Source organism: Apteryx mantelli, chromosome 26, assembly GCF_036417845.1.
Source record: "Apteryx mantelli isolate bAptMan1 chromosome 26, bAptMan1.hap1, whole genome shotgun sequence".
Taxonomy (NCBI): domain Eukaryota; kingdom Metazoa; phylum Chordata; class Aves; order Apterygiformes; family Apterygidae; genus Apteryx; species Apteryx mantelli.
The window spans coordinates 2,117,353-2,124,450 of record NC_090003.1 but is presented as its reverse complement, the minus strand read 5'-3'; positions in this window follow the sequence as shown (position 1 = coordinate 2,124,450).

The following is a 7,098-nucleotide window of genomic DNA, read 5'->3' as shown; positions in this document are numbered from 1 at the left end:
GCTCCAGGAAGTGGGGTCTGGGGGCTGCTAGGCCTTTCCCTCCCGGGCTGAGATGTCGGTTTGATAAATTTTAAATCATCAGATGATATGTCAGTCCTGGTCACAGGCAAGGAGGAGACAGAACAACCCCTTCGTTCTTTGTCCACTATTTACCTTTCTTCCTTTGCCTTGGAAAGGGAAGAGGAAATTTCCCCCCTCTCCCCTTGCTACCCCCAGAGTCAGCAGGAAGGAAGGATTAGTTTTAGTGCAAAGAGTGAAGGTCCCAGAGAGCCTCTCGCTCAGGGCTTAGACACCTGGGGTTTACTCCCCCGGTGAGGGGCCCTTGTGCACGCTTGAGATCCCAGGCTGGGACCTGCCACCCACCAGGTGCCAGGACCGAAGAGCAGAGAGCACAAATACCTGAGAACAGATGTCCGACGGAGGAGCCGGGCACCACCGAGCAGGCGTGGAGCCTCCATGGCCCTGAGCCGGGGTCCGAGGGCCCAGCACGGCCTGCTCCTGCCGTGGAGTCCGCGAGGCGAGGCGAGGCGAGGCGAAGCGAGGGGAGGCGAGGCGAAGCGAGGGGAGGCGAAGCGAGGGGAGGCGAGGCAAGGGGAGGTGAAGGCGAGGCGAGGGGAGGCGAGGGGAGGGGAGGGGAGGCGAGGGGAGGCGAGGCGAGGGGAGGGGAGGGGAGGCGAGGGGAGGGGAGGGGAGGGGAGGGGAGGCGAGGGGTGGCGAGGCGAGGCGAGGGGTGGCGAGGCGAGGGGAGGCGAGGGGAGGCGAGGGGAAGGGAGGCGAGGCGAGGCGAGGGGAGGCGAGGCGAGGGGAGGCGAGGCGAGGCGAGGGGAGGCGAGGCGAGGGGAGGCGAGGCGAGGGGAGGCGAGGCGAGGGGAGGCGAGGCGAGGGGAGGCGAGGGGAGGCGAGGGGTGGCGAGGCGAGGGGAGGCGAGGCAAGGCGAGGGGTGGCGAGGCGAGGGGAGGCGAGGGGAGGCGAGGGGAGGCGAGGGGAAGGGAGGCGAGGCGAGGGGAGGGGAGGGGAGGGGAGGGGAGGCGAGGCGAGGCGAGGGGAGGCGAGGCGAGGGGAGGCGAGGCGAGGGGAGGGGAGGGGAGGCGAGGGGTGGCGAGGCGAGGGGAGGCGAGGCAAGGCGAGGGGTGGCGAGGCGAGGGGAGGCGAGGGGAGGCGAGGGGAAGGGAGGCGAGGCGAGGCGAGGCGAGGCGGCCGGGCGGACAGCGGGGCCAGGCCGCGCGGCGCACCGGGCCGCGCGGCGCGTTGCCCGGAGACCGCAGGCACTGCCACCGCCTCCGCTCTCGGCCGGCGCGCAGGGGCGCAGGGCGCAGCCGCCGCCGGCCCGCGCAGGGCGGGGAGCGCGCCGTCTGCCTGATGGCGCCGGGCGCCGCGGCGCAGCCTCTCGCCGCGGCCCGCCAGGTGGCGCGGGAGGCGCCCTGCGGGGGGGCCGGGAGGCGCCGGCGCTGCCTGTGAGGAAGCGCGGCTGGTGGCCGCGCGTGGTCGCGCGCCTTTGCGCGGCGGGCGGCTGCTCCCGCCAAGCAGCGCGGCGGCCCCTGAGGGGAGCCGAGGCCGCGGCTCGGTGCCCGTTCCCGCCCCTCCCGCGTGGCAGGCTTTCAGACAGGATCTTCCCTGCAACAGGCAGAGGAGACTAAGAGTTGGTTCAAGATGAACTTTTTTTGGACAAGGTTTGGTTTTCACTTTTATTTCCTTCTCCGAAGAGATCATATTAGATGCAAAGCGCATTGTACTGGAAGGGGGCAGCCAGGGAGAGAAACCGATATATGAAGAAAAGTAAACCTGATCACTTGACCTTTGGTGTGACTAGATAAACTGAATTAATTACTAAAGGCAGCAAACAGTTTCTGTGGTGAATCCTATGTTTTTGGCCTTATTTTTTAATAATCAAAAACGTTTTTGATTATTGATCTAGTACTAGATCAACGATATTTTTAGGATGTGTTTAGACTGACAATGTTCCTTTAAGCCAGGGCCAGTCTTGAAGTCCAGACTTCTCCTTATTCTTTGATGTTCAGAGGAGAAAAAACGCTCTATGATTAATAGATATTTTTGACACTGTATTAAGAGATTGACCTTTACTTTGCTTTGATTACTTTCATTTTAATTAGCCTAATTAGCCATCAAGATATAATTTAGTGTTGCTGTCACATTAGGCCACAGGTGATATTGTCAAGAAAGACTTGAGGGCATAAAAAGAAACAGTTCTGAAATAGAAATCACATTAGAAGGAGCTGAGTTGATCAAACACACGCGCCTCTCTGCCCCTCCACTGAGGTTCAAGCATGGCTTGTGGGAATAAGAACGAGACTGCTGCTTTCAATGGATTGTGGTCCAGGCTGCAAAAATCATTACCTATAATTTGACTTTGCTGCATGACTGAGTGGTGTGGCAGTTGCTTCCAGCCACATTTTGCATTATAGATATAAAGACAATGGAGGATGCCAGTATCTTCCATTCATCATTTCTAGCATAAAGAATGCTCAGTCCCAGGTTGGTTCGAGATCCGTTGTGCTCACTGATATACATGGATGTTGTAGGGATGCTGTTACAATCTGTATAAACAAGACTGTCCAGAAAGGTAGCGGCAACATGAAGAAATGATTCTGTTTACTTAGGGTTATACACTAGGTGGTATGAATACAGCCAATTCTAAGTTATGCATCTAACTTCAGCTCAAATGAATTTAGGTTCCTAACTTTGGTCCTCATACCAATAAGAGGAACAGGATAACAGCATTTACAAGAACTCAGAGATATAGGAAGGAGAGGATGTCTTTCTGGTGGAAAGGACCGTGACCTGGTATGATTGTGCAATTGATACCTGAGGTCTGTGAGTAGAGGTTGGTGTGAAAATCCCTGTTTGTATAAGTTGCAGAAGCAGGACTTTAACTTAGAGGTCCTGGCTCCTAGCATTGTTCTTAAGCCACCAGGCAATTTGCTGCTTGTCCTGTGGGGCAGATGTGCCAAACCCTTTTTCTAGGAACACACACACAAAAAAAGCATGGAGAATGTTTATCTAAACACTCATTAAATATTAAGTATACTACAATAGCTCCTCCTGATGTCTCTAACTAGTGATTAATCTTTAAAGGCAGGTGAGTGGGGAGGCAGTAAACACAGCACAACAGGTGAAGGGCTCTGCAAAGCAGGAGATGCACTAGTGCTTATCTGCAATTACACTTTTTCGAGGGGACATGGCTCAGAAATCCTGTACTTACGTTTTTTAAGTGCTCTCAGTGCCTGCAGTGCATATAACAGGTTCCTCCCCTCAGGGTCTAAAAATGCTAGACGTAGCCAGGTCTGAGGGTGAGAAACCATGATTTGGGAGTCCAGAAGTGCATGCATTTTGTACAGAAGATCGAGCTTAAAAAGGAAGAAGAAAATGAACTTTCTTTGATAGTGGGGGGCCATTAGCTATTTCTAAAAAAATCTTTGATTTATTTGACTATCATTCTTTGCTCTGAGCTGTAACTTGGTTGGAGAGTAGACACCAAATTCTGCTCTTGTGTAGCCTGGTGTAAGCATGCAGGACAATGGAGTAGACTTGTATAAGGGCGGGTTGAAGATGGCTTCTACTAAATTTTACAGGCTGGGTGACTTGAGTGCCCGTAGCACTGAAATGAAAAAGCTCTGCTGATGTATTTAGCCATTAATCCACATGATGAAATTTCATCTCTATCTGTATTTAGTTCCACACCCACAGTCTGCCAGGAGAGTTAGATTTCTGGTAGCTCTGTTGTCAGACTGAGTTAGGATATTCGTCCCCTTCTTGTGAGGGAAATGTGCACCCCAGCATTGTTTCCCCATGCCCACAGCTGCTGTTAGTCCTTTGAGTTAAAACAGCAGATTCCAAATGGAGACCTCTAAACTTTGCTATGATAGATTTGCCTGAAACCCTGAATTAAATACATTTTTATTAAAAACTTTTGGTTTCCTTTTTAAGTAAACATTGTTAGGAAAACCTACATGAAACTATTTCAGGATGTTCAAGTTCTTAGTCAGCCTTGTATACATTGCTCTTTATACCATACAATAGTCTGCTGTTTAGTCAAGCCTTTCTATACCCCAGATAATCACAGAAGCATAATAACATCCTGGGAAAACTATAAGGTGATTAAATCAGTGTTTGTAAAGGGCTCTGAAACATGTGGGTGAAAGAAGGCGTAAGTAAGAGAAGAAGTTTTAGTTTTGTCATCTTTATAGTCCAACCCAATTATTCAGAGATCTGGATGAATTTTTCAAAATTTACTCCTTCGCTCAAGCTCCTCAGTAAGGCTTTGAAGAAGTGACTGTCTTAACTCTTCACTTGGCTTTGCCCCAAGTAAATCATCCTCATTTGCAGACATGCTTAAATATAAATGTGTTAATACATTAAACATCCTAGAACTCTCTGTGTGCATAAAGCTATATGGTCACAGAAAACCAACACTATCTCTTTATGTGCTATGCTATTCTCATTCATATTCACCCCAGTGAGAATGACAATGCAAAGGATTACAAGGCTCCCTGATAAAGAGCAGGATTAGGATGCACTTGAGCAAGATTACAAGAAAAAAGTTGTCACTCCATTAGAGAAAGAAGTAATCCTTTTGTTTATATTCTAGAGATTAAAGCAATAACAGCACAAGACCTCCAAAGGTCACCACACACATACTTTGCTGTCACAGTTATTGTCTGTGATTTAGCTGTGGGATTCAGCAGTGCAGCTGCATATGTTAATTAATTCTCTAACTCTCTGTGCTAAGGGTGCTGAAGCAGCTCTCTGTATGAGGCAGTAAAGAGGATCTGCTTATTCCAGGGGCAGATTGGTGTATTTGATTTTGAACAAAAGTCCATGATATGAATCAAGTGTTTCCAAAGATTAGTAGTAACTCTAAAGTAACAGCCATTTTTGGTTGCTGAAACTACATGCAGTTCTTGAATACTGGGGAGGGGGCTCATCCCAGAGTTTCTGCAAGGTTTCTGCTTTCCTTGTCTACTCCCATAGGTATGATGTATATGACCCTCAGCAGTAATTACCTTTAATCAGCTTGCTTTCAATTCAAAAGCAATTATCTTAACTGAAGAGGACAAGCCAAGCATTGCATTGTCTGAGTCCTGAGAAGGAAAAACTCCTTTAAAGCACAGTTAGGCCATGCCCAGCAGTCCACTTCCAAAATGTTCATACCAAGTGCACACACCTTAGTGAAGTTATCATATGTGTTCCTCTGACATTCATCCATCAACAGCTGTCTTGCCCTCCGATGCCTCATCATCTGATACAACAGCTCAAGGGTAGAAGTCTCTAGCTGAAATTTCCCACTCTGTTTCACTAGCATTCCCCAGCCTAGCTTTGCAAGTACAAGATTTTCTAGATACAGAGTCATTACTGCTGAAATTAATGGCAATTGCATCCTGTTTGATCAAGGAGCAAAACTAGCCTCTGAACAAACATCTCAACATACTAAACTTGGCATCTCTCGTGCCCTGGTCCTTACCTAGTCAACTTGGGTTCTGATTTTTCAACTTGCTCAGCACCTTTGTGTCCACTGGGGAAGTCACTGGAGGAGCCTGGAGCTCACGTGAACAAAGTCCAGGATATGCCAAGGAAATGGCAGTCCAAGCGAGTAATTGTGCTCTCTGCTTCCATTCCTCCCAATGCACAATGGCCATTATCAAGTTTCATTTCTGTTGTATGTTGTTTGCCTTGCTTATTTAGGCTATAAACTGCTGAGGCCAAGGATAGTGTCTGGTGTGGTGGGCTAAATCGGACCACCAAGCACTGATACAATAAAGAATAACAAACCACAAGGTATGAAAAAGGAAGCCTTTGCAACATCTCGCTAGATATTCTGCCAACTGAAAGAGACAGTGTTAATCAGCCCATTTTATTCCTTCTCCGTTAATATTGAAACTTCCTGCTTTTATTTTCTCTCACTCCTACCCTACTTTACAGGCAAACAGGGATAAAAAACATTGTTAAGGGGTAACTTACTTGGTTACACTAAGTTTCCAACTTACATTGGTTTGAACTAAGTTTATCAACCAGGCATGGAAACATTAATCACCCAGAAAAATAACACACAGTGAAATGACTTTTCAAAATGTCGTTGGTATAATTATCATCTTGGCCATTACATTAAATGCCACCATTTATAACTGTAATGTTTAAGTATGCAAACAGTAATTAACTTGGTAATGAACTGAGGACCCCTGTGCCTCTCTTCCCTCAGCTAATTTGCATGTTAATTATCATTAGCAACCAGGGAAACAAGTTATAAACAGCTTAATTAGCAGCTTAATCATTTTTACAAGAAAACGTGCTGCACTTTGATACATGAGCAAGAGTTAGATTAATGAAGTCGGATGAGAATGTTTTTCCTGTGCTATTCCCCACTGCAGCACTGTGCTTATAACTGGGCGATGTGGATTACACGCACACTCACAAACATACGTACACCCAGAGATGTGTATGCACACACTTATGTTTCAGGTGTCTGTGCCTCATTTTACAAACAGGCATTGTTTCTGCAGAAGCCTCTGCCAGCATTCCGAGAGGAACGGCCCTTCTCTTCCATGTCTGGTAACAAACAGTTATGTCAAATAGGCACTAGAAAAGCTGGTATTCCAGCATGATCAACCTAAAAACCATGAGGCTGTTGTTGTTACCAGTCCTCATTTAACTGTGTTGTTTCTAGGCCCTCTTTGCTATCGTTTGATTTGTTTCCACTTGTAGGCACTGCAGTATCAGGAGGTCCCTGGTTCACTCACTGCTGTGTTGGCACTATTTCAAGTGCCCGTGTTACCCTGTTCACTGTCCCCTCTAGGCACAGCTCAGCTAGGTGCTGTGGATGCCACCTCCTCAGGCTCGGTGGACAGCACTGTGTCTGTTGCTTCAGCCAGAAGCACGTGTGTTCAGGAGCAAGTGTTCCAGGCTTGCTGCTGGTGCTATTATTGCACTTAGGGCTTTCACATTTCACGTTGGGCTCCCAGTCAAGGGCTGAACTTGTCTTCTTGAACAGTAAACATAAACTGTGAATGCCCTTAGCAGTTCTGAAGTTCATAAGAAAAAATGAATTTGCTTTCTCTTTTTTTTTCTTTTTGACAGAAACTTTCT